Source organism: Melozone crissalis, unplaced genomic scaffold (assembly GCF_028551555.1).
Source record: "Melozone crissalis strain CALT ecotype California unplaced genomic scaffold, PUWL_Pcris_2 ptg000063l_1, whole genome shotgun sequence".
Taxonomy (NCBI): Eukaryota; Metazoa; Chordata; class Aves; order Passeriformes; family Passerellidae; genus Melozone; species Melozone crissalis.
In genome coordinates this window covers 2,884,138-2,896,881 of record NW_026535841.1, presented here as the reverse complement: position 1 = coordinate 2,896,881, position 12,744 = coordinate 2,884,138, and the positions used below count along the sequence as shown (strand labels likewise).

The 12,744-nt window shown below is 47.0% G+C and overlaps 1 protein-coding gene across 4 annotated transcripts in view; it reads left to right on the top strand.

Annotated features, from left to right (window-relative positions):
* Positions 1-12,744, top strand: part of MTMR3 (myotubularin related protein 3) — a 74,643-nt gene that overhangs the window by 20,488 nt on the left and 41,411 nt on the right. For all 4 annotated transcript variants that reach the window (XM_054288626.1, XM_054288628.1, XM_054288625.1 and 1 more), the window contains one exon: positions 10,586-10,663. The gene's annotated coding sequence lies outside the window, so the exon portion shown is untranslated. The remainder of the gene's footprint in view (positions 1-10,585; positions 10,664-12,744) is intronic.

Here is a 12,744-nt window from a genome sequence, read left to right as displayed (position 1 = left end):
CCAAAAGGAATGAGTTTCTGTAGGGAAAATAATTGAGAGAGGTTTTAAAGAAGTGTCTGTATATATTGATTTGTTGTGCTTTTGAAAAGGTCTTTTAGTGTAAAATAGGATACTGGAGGAATATCTCTTTTAGATAAAAACTGATCTGCTACAGAGAACTTGGTGTGGTCTGATTTAAGTGAGCATGTAGGAAGGGAAATCTTCCTGTTCCCCAGAGAAGCTCATTCCTGTTGGAATTGCTGTGTGGATGGCAGGATTGGCCAAAGGAGATACAGATACCCTACAGAATTAATTCCCTTTTCCACATCTGCTGGTACCCTTCTATAGGATCTTGGACTTCAATGGATTTTAACTTTAAATAAGAGAAGGGTGGGACTGTGGCTGTTAACAGGAGCTCTGGCAAACCTTGTTTCACTGTTAGAGCTGCAGAACTCCATTTCAATTCCAGCTGAAACTCTGTGTTTTGATACACATCCGTGCCTCAAGCAACCACAAACCCTTCTTTGGTGTCTCTGCAATGCCTAAATATATTTAACTTTGACTTTGTGCTGTTTAGTTTTTAGAATAAGCATATTCTGTTAATCCAAGTAAATTCCTTCCTGGCACTGAAGGGCTGTGCAGCTTCAGTAAGGGAACAAGGCTGTGTAGTTTCAATACTATGGAGGTTGTTGTGGAGAAAATATCGTGGGGTCCTGTCCTGAACGCAGCCTCCCTGGGCAGCCTGGAGACACGACTTTAGAAATTGTAATCAAATCCAAGATTTGAACATTGCAGAGCATCTAACTTGATTTAGTTGATGGAGGACTATTGGGCCTAAAGATCCATAAAAGTACAAAAATATGTGTTAAAGTCAACTGGTTCTGAGGCAGCCCTGTTGTGTCTCTGGAGGAATGCATAGTGCAGTGTGACAAAATTAACTGCTCTATTAAAGACCTCAGTACTTCACAGCAGATACTGCTAATGTGTGTAATTGATCTTCCAAACCAGCCACGGGAATTGAAGCCCATTAAAACATTCCTGGAGGCATCCCAGGAGCTGCAAGACTCCTCCATGGGCTCCTGCCTCCCACATCCAAGGGCTCTGCTGCCTCAGTCCCTGCTGGCTGCTCTGCTGGGGCTCTTGCTGAGATGCAGATTCACTGGATCCTCACACAGCTCCGTGTCCCTTTCCCATGTGCTTCATGCACAGCACCCTTTGGAGATTCTTTTTCTTTGCCTGCTGTTTGTTTGAGTTGAGGTCTGTCTCCAGCTCCTATTTAAGTGCAGCCTGTGAATGGAAAGTAGTATTTTACTGTTACATTTCCTGCTTCTGAAATTAACTGTGACTTTCCACAAGTGGAAAAAGATAGGAATAAACAACTGTCTTAATACTTGGAAGATACTGAGGGGATTTAACTACAGGAGGGGAAAGTATTTGCTTTTCCTCCTTTTTGCTTTAGTGAACTGAGGAGTTCCAAGGCCAGGCTTGGAGCACCCTGGGACAGTGGGAGGTGTCCCTGCCCATGGCACAGGGTGGCACTGGATGGGCTTTAAGGTGAGCAGCCAAACTCAAAGCACTCCATGGTTCTGTGGATCAGCTGAGCAGGGAAAGGCCAGGAAGCAGCAGGTTTGCTGGAGGCAGGGTGCTGTACATTATCCAAACCAGTTTGTCCCTTGTGATCTCAATGCAGGAATTAACAGGAGAAGGCATCCCAGTCCTGAGTGTGTCTGAATTCCTGTAGGGAGCCTGAGCTCTTCCCTGCTGTGCCTGGCTGAGGGCAGTGCCACTGGGAATCTTCTCCCTCTGGAACTTGACTGGGAATGCTGAGAGTTTGGAGAAGCTGGAACTGGCAGGGGATGATGGAAATGCCTGGTGGTTCTCCCTGGAAGGAGCTGCTCAGGTGCAGGGAGGGCAGGACCCTGTTCTGGTAAATCCTGGGTGTGCCTGGTAAACAGGACCCAGCAGAAAGCTCTGTGCAGTGCCTGGAGCTGCTGGGCTTGCCTGACACAGCCCTTGCTGTCCCCTTATCATGGACAAGCACCCTTGGCTTTATCTCCTCCACATTTGCCTGCTGCAGTATTTGCACACACGGAGCCTCTGGTGAATGGTGAGTGCTCTTGGTGGCCTGGCAGCCTCGTGGGTGATGGACTGCTCTCTAGGAAACAGCTTTTTGTGAGCCTAGAAAAGCTACTCTGATCCTTGATTAGTTCCTGAAATGTGCAATTTAGGGGTCACTTCATCAAAAGGGGTTGCTTGTAGCTGAATAAAGCTGTCTCTCAACTTGGGTCAGCTCTTTCAATGTGGTTATTTTATTCTGTTCAGGATTGCTTTGCATGGGCTAATAAGGGAATACCTGAACTCAAGGCTTTTCTTGGTTTGAATTAATTACTGTTTTATACTGTAAATAATGCTGTGATCAAACATGCTTGTCCCCTGCCATGGTGATTGAAGGGAAGGGCTCTTCATCCTCAGGTTCCCAGATTGTGGCAGAAATACATCAATTACTCCTAACAGCCCCTTCAGTTCCCTTCAGTGCAGAATGCAGTCGTGTGCTTGACAGCTCTGAAGTGGATCAGGGCTTTGGGAGGATGCTTGGTGTCTGAACTGCAAACTCTGCCATTCAAACTGAAACTGCTTGAATATTTCACAAAGAAGTGAGCAGGCTAAGAGGTGAACGAGCTAATTGATTAGTTCTGTAAAGAAATGTCATTTCTGCAGGAGCTGAAGGGATTCTTAACCTACCTCCAGTTCTAGAAATCTGAAATCTGAAATGCCTTGCAGTTTTTCAGGCTGTGCTGCTCTGGAAGCAAACAACATCTCCAGCACTGCAGAGTGGTGGTTCCAAGATCTGCTCTCTGGGTTAGTTCTGTGTTGTGTTGAGGAGCTGGAATATGTCATGATGGGTCTGAAATGCCAGAGTTATGTGAAATAAGGAAGGGGGTGTTTTGTTTGGGGGGAGTATGGGAGCAGTACCTTTCTGCTGGCTCACCATGCTCAGGGAATAGCTGCATAGTCTGCTTTAAAGCAAAACCACCTTAATACCACATCAAAAAAGGCCTTTTTGGAGTGTGCCACAATGTTACCAAGTGCTGGGTGAGTTTGAAATACTAACTTGCAGTGGTGTAAGGTGATCCAGTGTGAGCCTGGAACACAGAGCCTCCCAATGGCTGCTGTTCCTCGATGGAGGCAGTTAGGGTGAATGTGTGCATCTCCCAGGGCCTCCTTGACAGCACAGCTCTTTTCAATGCCATTGAAGAATTAATGGATTAAAGCTTTACCCATAATTGCATTGTGCAAGGTGTGCAAGCAGAAGAAGGGATGTCTTGTGGTAGGTGTTGATAACAGCAATCAGATTTTTGTGTGCTGCCTGTCCCAGGCTGTGCAGCACAGCAGAGCTGGAGAGGGGCTTTGTCAGAGTGTGGAGGGACAGACACAGGGAATGGCTCCCAGTGCCAGAGGGCAGAGATGGATGGGATATTGGGAATTGGGAATTGTTCCCTGGCAGGGTGGGCAGGCCCTGGCACAGGTGCCCAGAGCAGCTGTGGCTGCCCCTGGATCCCTGGCAGTGCCCAAGGCCAGGCTGGACATTGGGGCTGGAGCAGCCTGGGGCAGTGGGAGGTGTCCCTGCCATGGCAGGGGTGGCACTGGGTGGGCTTTGAGGTCCCTTCCACCCCAAACCATTCCATGATTGCTGGGCCTTTGTGGGGACCAAGGTCCCCATTAGGAGCACCTTGTAATAACTTAGGCATTTATTTCTCAGAGCATGAATAGATTATTAATAACGGGTATTTGCTGCTTCAAAAAATTGTCTTACAACAAAAGCATCCAGTGGTGTTTTGTTAAAGAGATTTTCAAAGTTTTATGCCAGAAAAAGTGTGGTGAAAATGAGATCAGCTGAGGAGCTGAGAGCTGTGACTGTGTGTGTTGTCCTGAGGAAGTTCAGGTTGGGAGAAAAGTCTCATGGGAGTGTATCTTGGAACTGCAGAGGAACTTCCAAATCACAGACTTTTCCTATTTTCAAACCTTTCTCTCTGTTTTTTATTCCTTGTCGGTGTCCGTGGTGTTGCTGTTGGGAAATGCCAGCAGGTGAGCAGCTGTGCTGGGCAGTGTGGGATGCTCCTCTGGGAGGGGCTGCTGCTCCTGAGGCCCTCACAGGAGGGTCTGGGCTGCAGCAGGATGTGCCTGCAGGAGGGAAGGGGATGAAGAAGTGTTTGGGGAGGATGGGTAAAACCTTGGAGACTTTGATTAGCAGCCACTTCTCCTTGTGTGCTGCCTTCCCTCTAGACAGGCAAAAGAGGGGAGGGAGTGTGACTCATGGCAAATGGGCTGTGAGGGCCTTCGTGGAAAAATGGGAACTGTGAGGAGCAAATGATTCCTTCTTTCTCCATTATGCCTTTTCAAATGGAAACTTCTGCTGCCTGCTCTAACCTTGCTGCTTGTTTCATAACTCCAGTCTGATATTTCCCTGCATTTCATGGCCTTTTGGTTACCTGTTGGCATAAACCCCCTTCCCTGGTCACCTTTCCAGCCTAGAACCTCCACAAATCCTCTGGGTCTGTGTCCTGTCAGCTTCCAGAAATCCACATTCAGTTCCCTTCCAGATTTCACCACAGTTCTGATCTGTGTGGCTGTTGGTCCTTGGTAGCTGTTCCTCCTCTGTCATGAACATAAAATGGAGGAGTATGGAGTAATTGAAATAAAAGGAAAATTATAGACATGGTACAGAAGATCTGTGATGGGTAAATTGTATCCTGGCTTATGTGTGAATAATTGCAGCTTTTGGATCCCAGGGTTTTATCCAAATGAAAAAGGAATTAAAAGAAAAGAGAGCCTGAAATTTTGTAAGAAAAAGTGACATTTTGCTGTGGATTTTGGTTTCAAGCTTGCTGTGGTCCTTTGACCTGGGTTGTTTTGAGATCAGTGAAGGAAAATACTGATGTAGAGTCTTATATTTGTGAGCACTTTCCTAAAAAGCCTCTTTTCTGGGAATAATTAATGCTGTTATCCCAGCTAAACATTGATTTTTATTCTAGACATCAAGTATGGAAAAAATGGATCTTTCTTAGTGCAAAATCAAATTTTTCTGTACTATCTGTTGCTATCAGACCCCCAGAAGTGCTTCTCTCCTTCCTCTGCCATTCCAAGTTCTGCTTTCCTTTCAATTTTTTTTTTTGCTTTAACTTTGAACTGTTGCTTCTGCATTTAATTTCTGAAGAGTGCAAGAAGTGATCTTTAACAAATCTGCAAAGATAATCAGCTTAATCAAACTGCTTTAAAGGCAGATTAATGCCACTTCCGAGTGGGAAGATGAAGGAACCCAAATGCCGACCTGCCATTAGTGCATGAGTCAGTGCAGTGACAGATGTTGACAAAACTTTTTGGATGCTTTGGGCTCTTCTAATTAATTTTATTCTTCACTCATAAAAGCAGAGAAAACAGGAAGGGGAATGAGATCTTTGCAAAATGCTCTGATGCAGGGCAGTTCCATGGGTGGAATGTGGGATGTTCCCTGTGGTTCTCCCTGTCAGGTATTTGAGTGTGGCTGTGTGCACACCTTCATGTGCAGCTGGAATGATGGCATTTCCTTCAGGGGAGGGGATGATGGACAAGATGGAGAGAGCTGGGGCTGTTCAGCCTGGAGCAAAGGAGGCTCAGGGGCCCTTGTGGCTCTGCACAGCTCCTGACAGGAGGGGACAGCCGGGGGGGTCGGGCTGTGCTCCAGGGAACAGGGACAGGAGCAGAGGGAACGGCCTCAGCCTGGGCCAGGGCAGCTCAGGGGGGATTTTGGGGAATATTTCCTCATGGAAATGATTGTCCAGCCCTGGCACAGCTGCTCAGGGCAATGCTGGTGTTCCCATCCCAGGAGAGATTTAACAGCACTGTGAATGTGGCACTTGGGGACATGGAGCAGCTTGGTGAACACAGTGGTGCCCAATCAGTGGCCTCAAAGGTCTTTTTCAGCTTTAAAGGTTCTGTGACATGTGGCACTAAAAACCAGAAGATGCCTCCCTGAGGATCAGCATTCCTTCTTCTCCTTGTGCACCATTTCAAACTTTGTATGAAGGATCAGCCTTGCCCCATCCAGCCTGGGGAGTGGCTGAGTCCCAGTGCTCCCATCCCTCTGTGCTTCCAGCTGACCACATCCCCCAGCTGCTGGGCAGCTGATAGCAGCTCTGTGTTCCTGCTCTGAGCATGCTAAGGGTTGGGTAAAAATAGCAGGAAAGGAAGCTCAAATCCACCAGGAAGAGCAGAAAAAGGAGAGAGGAGGAGGAGAACAACCTGTGAGTCAAGTGAGCAGCCAAAGGCAGAGGTGATGAAAGAATTGGGGGCTGTGTGGTAATGCTGTGCAAGAGAAGGTTCCCCTCATGGCAGAGCTGGGGTGAGCTGCTTTTGAGAAGTTCAGAATGCAAACAGGAATGCAGAACTTCTCATCAAAAAGCACACTTGCACCATGCCAGGTTGGGACATGGTGTGGCACAACCGGTGTGGAAATGCCATATTTTGGCAAGGGGAGGGGAAAATGCATCTTCAAAATAGTCAATTAGTAGGAGAAAAGCTTCATTTGCTTGTGTTTGTTTACATCTTTATGAGGATAACTGGCAGCTAGAGAAAATCTGGATTTGTTTTTCTCCCCAGTTATTTTTCCCTTGTGCCATTTCCATGCTTATCAAATCATGGCTCTCCTGCTTTGGCTGATAGAGCCTTTCAGCAAAGAAACTGTAGAGACAACTTTCCAGTCACCTAATTAAACAAACATGTTGATTGAAACTTCTCCAGAGTGCTTTTCCTAGCAATTTGCCAATGTTTTATTAAAATAAATGTCAAGAAAAACACTGTCACAGGCTCAAATAATTTAGATTTTGGAGTTCCTGTAGTCCACACTGCTCAGAATAGGGCTGGCTTTGAAGTTGGATTGGGTAGCCCTTGGAATCCCAGGGTTGGGGATGAAAGTTTTACAGTTTGGAAACAATTATTTGGAATTTCCCCCTCCAGCTGTGCTATTACTTGTGTTTCACTGTGTGATTGATACACAGTGCAAATACTCTACTTCTCCATGATGTCTTCCAAGAAAAAAAACTGGAGGTGAGACCTTTGTGCTGAGTGTTCACCCAATGCCACCAGAGCAGGATCTGAGAGCATGACTTGAAGGAAAAGTGAAGAGTTCCTGTTCCCATCCCCTTCATCCTGGAGCAGAGTCACTGGTGACATGTTTGAGTTGCGCAGGGACAGGATGTCCTTGGGCACCTGTGCTGGGGTCAGGGGAGGGGATTGGAGACCCCACCTGCAGAGCTGCCCCAGCCCTGGGCCCAGCACAGGAGGGACCTGGAGCTGCTGGAGCCCGTTCAGAGGAGGCACCAGAGATGCTGCAAGGGCTGGAGCCAGGCTGGGAGAGCTGGGGGTGCTCAGCTGGAGAGGAGAAGGCTCCAGGCAGAGCTCAGAGCCCCTTGCAGGGCCTGAAGGGGCTCCAGGAGAGCTGGAGAGGGACTGGGGACAAGGGATGGAGGGACAGGACACAGGGAATGGCTCCCATTGCCAGAGGGCAGGGCTGGATGGGATATTGGGAATTGGGAATTGTTCCCTGGCAGGGTGGGCAGGCCCTGGCACAGGGTGCCCAGAGCAGCTGTGGCTGCCCCTGGATCCCTGGCAGTGCCCAAGGCCAGGCTGGAATAACCTGGGGCAGTGGGAGGTGTCCCTGCCATGGCAGTGGAAGAGCTTTAAGGTCTCCTCCAACCCAAACCATTCTCTGCTAAACCAAACCAGCTCTGAGGGTGTGACAGCCCAATAAAGGTGCTGCAGAGCCCATTTTTAAGTGACACACTTGACTCAGGATTCAGTGAAAGGATCCTGTCCCTTTTCCATCTCCTCCCCTTGGCTTTCCTGATGGTGCTGATCCCTTCTGAGGCTCACACAGCTGAGGTGCTGCAGAGGAAGGGGTGGGAGCCCCTGGAGATGGGTACAGCTCCCTGGGATGTGTTCATTAAACAGCTGCTCCTCACCTTGCAGTGCTCCCGTCAGGAGCTGGTGCTTTGGACCAGCAGAACATACTCAGAGCTGGTGCTTTGGACCAGCAACGTTTCTTCTTGCAGGCATCTTTTCCCCTTATTTTGGCAGGAGTTGTTGACTTAGGAAGTGATAACAGAGGAGGTTCTTATCAGAGCCCAGCAGCCCTGCAGCAGGAATGCTGATGAGCGTTCAGGGGGCTGGCTCAGCTCTGGCAGCGAGCAAGCGGAATTGTTCATGCTTACATTGGAACGTTTCTGTCCTGTTTTTAAACTTCTTGACAAAACTCTTGAGATTTGGTGGCTTCTTCCAAGCCTCATTAAAATCAATAAAAAGCTTGTTGTAGATTTTGTGAAGGGTTTTTTTTTTTTTCCCCTCTCGGACTGAAACCACACAAAGTCAGTCCAGCTCCTGCACCCGAAATGTGTGTCTTGCCTTGTGCAAAGCAAATACGTGGCCAGAACAGTGTCCCTGAGGAGTCATTCTAGAGTTGTATAGTCTGCCTTCAGAGCTTTTTTGTGTGTGTTTAATAAGCTTGCTCCATATTCCTCTCAAAGGTGACTTTGTATCAACAGGCAGCTGTGAATTTGAACTTGTTGCATGCTCAGGCTGGTACCTCACAGTCCAACTGTGCCCATTCCCACCTGGGTGCTGGGATTGATTATCAACCCATAAAATTATTGGGATTGGTGTTTGACTTGTTGGCTGAGAGAGGTTTTTTTAAAATAAAAACAAAGTTGACCTCTGTTGCAGGTAATGAAATGTTGCTTTTAGAAACTGTTTTATGAAATGGTAAATCAAAGTTTAGCTGAGGTTTTGGACAGCTGGCATTGACACAGGGGCTTTCTGTTAGAGCACATCCTCAGCTCCCTGTTTGTGTAAATACTGAGATTCCATGAGATTCCCTGAAATGTCCATCATGTGAGATGGTAGAATTCCTTCTGCTGCATATCAATTTGTATTAGAACCTTAGAATCATGAAAACCCTGCATGGGAAGGGACTCCCAGGGATCATTGATCCAGCCCCTGTCCCTGCCCAGACCCCCAACAGCCCCACCCTGTCCATCCCTGGCAGTGCTGCCCAAAGGCTCCTGGAGCTCTGGCAGCCTCGGGGCTGTGCCCATTCCCTGGGCAGCCTGGGCAGTGCCAGCACCCTCTGGGGGCAGAGCCTTGCCCTGAGCTCAGCCTGAGCTGCCCTGGCCCAGCTCCAGCCGTGCCCTGGGTGCTGTCCCTGTCCCAGAGCAGGGATGGGAGCTGCAGCCCCTGAGGAGTCTCCCCTCAGTCTCCTCTGCTCCAGCTGAACATTCCAAATGCCCTCAGTCCCTCCAGACCCTTCCCCATCCTTGTGCCCCTCCTTTGGTCCATCTCCAGCAGCTTTAGATCCTTCTGACATTGTGGTGAAACTGTCCCCAGCACCTGAGGAGAGGCCACCCTAGAGCAGAGCTGGCCAGTCCCCTCCCTCACCCAGCTGGGCACAACTCCCTGCAATGCACAATTTTTGATGCACAACTTCCTAAACTCTTCCTTTCTACTCTGTCAGTCCTAAAATTACATCTCCTTTTTCTCTGTATTGCCTCTTCTCCTTGTCATAAGCCATAAACTAAAGGACACAATGAACCCAAAATACAAAAGTGTTTTATTTCACTTACCAGAATGTGAAAATTATCAGTAGTTGTGGCACATCAAAGCACAGGCAAACTATTCCCAGCAGCAGGATTGTGTGGTGGAGAAGTTGGACTTTCCAGGCATGTCCAGATGCAGTGTGCTGCTGGGAGAGTGTCCAAGTTCCTGTGAGGAGCAAACCTTTGGGCACAAGGAGTGGTGTCCCAGCAGTTTGGCTGCTTGTGTGCTTTTAGGAGCAATGGAGTCAGTCTGGAACTTTCAATTTTAGTGTTTGGTATTTTAGCATTAAGCTTTATGTCCTTCTGATGCCGCAGGAGGTATCTGTTGGTCCTGTTGGAGTGACTGTAGCAATGAAGCAGATCAGATATTTTCTCCATCTCATTTTTGACAAATGTGTATTTCTGGCACACTGCCTCATTTTTGATGCAATAAAAGTTGCAAGAGCACTTGAAAATGCAAAGGAAGGGGCTTGGCAGGAGTGGCCTGGTGAGCATTGCTGATCCCTGGGGTTTTTGCACCTCTGCACCAAAGCACATGAGCAGCAACCACTCTTTGGGGGTCTGCATTGGCTTTCTTGGGGCCAGAAATGCCAATTGCAGTGTAAAATTAAACCCACTTTGAAGATCAATAAAAATCCAGTGGGATCTTCTATAAAACTTTCTCCTGTAGCTCATATTGTGAAGTAATTTAGGCTTTGTTTACTCATTTATGAAAACTGAATTGCTTTGTGGCCACAATTTCAGAAGTGCTCCTTGCCAGAAGAGAGGCCTTACCCTCAGATATCCATCAGAATCCAGTCCTGGAATTCCCTCTCTGGGCATGTTAAGCTCTTGTTACAAGTCCAGGGCACTCAAACTTTCTCTTTTTCCCCTTGAATTAATCCAAACTCCCCGCAGAGTGGAGTATCCTGTCTAGGATGCAGGTTCAAAAGTGGTTTTTGAAGGGAAGTTCATGTTTTAAAGTGTTGTCTTTGTGTTTGCAGCTGCCAATGTGAAGTATCAGAAGAGAACAGTTGGAACTTTCTGGGACAAGAGAGGACTGTTTATTCTCTCATTCTTTGGTAAGATCAGCTGCTTGTTTGTGGCTTCTGTGCTCATCATTGATTATTCTCTTAATTAAATCAAATGTTTTCCAAGAGCTCAGATAAAAATTAGTATTTCACTGAGATGGAGTTTGCAGCCTTCAATTATTGAAAAAGAAGGTTCCTGACTTTCAGTTGTGCCCAAACTTCCAACACAATTCTTTGTCCTGCTCCTATTCCTGACCAATCTGTGTTGTCAGCTGCCCTCCCAGTAAATCCTGGGGAGAGTTGCTCAGTCCTGTGATGTCAGGGAAGAGGAGAAACCTCCCTGTCAGGCACTGAGAGGAGGGAAACTGAGTATTTGTCCTTATCTCAGAAATTTCCTTCCACTGCCAAAGGGGAGAAGTATTTTCAGCTTCCTGCAGAAGCATCTTTTGCTCAAGGTGCAGCACATTCCTGAATGTTCAATTCTCAAATTTTCTAATGTTCCTTTGCCAAAAAATTTGCATTCCAAACTCAGAGGGCAGCTGTGCCACTGTATGTAAACAGCTCAGTCTGATTTTGATATTAAAATACATGGAATTCAATCTGGATGGGGAAGGTAAGGGAATAAATGCTTGGATTCTTCCTTTTTTCCCCTCCAGTTTTTCTTGCTGAAAGTCCAACTGTATTTAAATATATGTGAATCTAAATGATCCTTTATTTAGCTAATCCTTTTTGTCTAGATTCACTGGCAAACAGATGGTTATTGCTACTCTTAATTATGCACATAATTTAAAGCAGAAGGTGCATCTGAAACAAAAGGTAATTAAGATGTTCCCATAGAGGCTGAGCAGAGGCTGAGGTTACAACCTTTGCTCATCATTTATCCTTTCAAACAGAACAGAAGGATGGAGAATTAACAAGACCATTCTCTTTTTTGACATAATTTAACACACATGGAATTGCAGGTAAAAGGGCAGACAGTAAATTGATAACATCACCTTTTTTTTGGCCTCAGTCCTGACCAAACCCTATATTTGTACCAATAAAACCAAGTTTTATTTCAGGGCTCTGTGTATAAGCTGGCTGCTATTTTTATGTGATCCTGTTGATAAGGAGGAGCCTGAGTTAAGGCTGCTTTCCTGGCCAGGTTTTTAACTGAGCTGTGTTTGTACCTTTCCATTTCACTTCTGGAAAATGGGTTTTACTGTCAGAGCAGAGCTGCAGTTGAACAAAATGAGAATTCTCCTTCCGTTCTGCAGTCCTAATGCAAATTAGTTTTTCACTAATTTGTGCAATACTAATACTGCTGCTCCTTTTCCCTCTGTATTTGCATTTCACTGTCCTTGCTGTCTTTTAGAGCCTGTCTTTTTCACAACTTTCTCAAAACCCTCTAATTTTATAGATTCCAGCAGTGTGGATGAGCCTGAGCTTGGGTTTGTGCAGGGCTTGCTGCTGGGCTGGCTTTGTCCCCAGCTGTCCCTCGGAGCAGCAGGGTGGGGAATGATGGTGGGGAGGGTTCAGGAGTGCTTGGTTGATGATATGAGGAATGTTCTTTCTTCCAAGGCTTCTAAAGCCAGAAATGCCCTCATGAGGTGGCAGCAGTCACTGGGATCCTCCTTCTGTTCCCATGGGGAGAGTTTGGTGAGCTGGGGATAGGTTAGAAAGCTTTGGGATAGGAAGAAGGGTGGGTTCAGGTGTGCTTTGGGCTGCCCTGAGCAGTGTGTGCTGCTCCCAGAGCTGTTCCCTTTTCCTTTTGCTCAGCCCAGGGACCTTGAGCTGCTGCAGGGAGCAGGCTCAGCTCATGGATCTGATGGGAAGGGAATGATTTCTCACCAAATATTCCCTGTCCAGCAGCTCAGAGAGCCTAACTGTAACAATTCAGCCTTTTTGCTATTTCTGTCAGCAATTTTCAGCATTCCTTTGGTGGCAGGGAAGTTGCTGAAGCGTTTCACTGATGCCCAGCAGCAGCCAGAGCAAAGTGTTTGCTTTAGAACCAGTCCTATAACTCCTTGTACCATTTATCTTGGCAGCATCACCCTTTGCATCTGATAGTCCTGATCCAAACTGAAACAGACAGATTGTTTTACAGCTTTCCCAAAATTCACCTTAAAAAGGAAGATTCTCACATGGAAAAA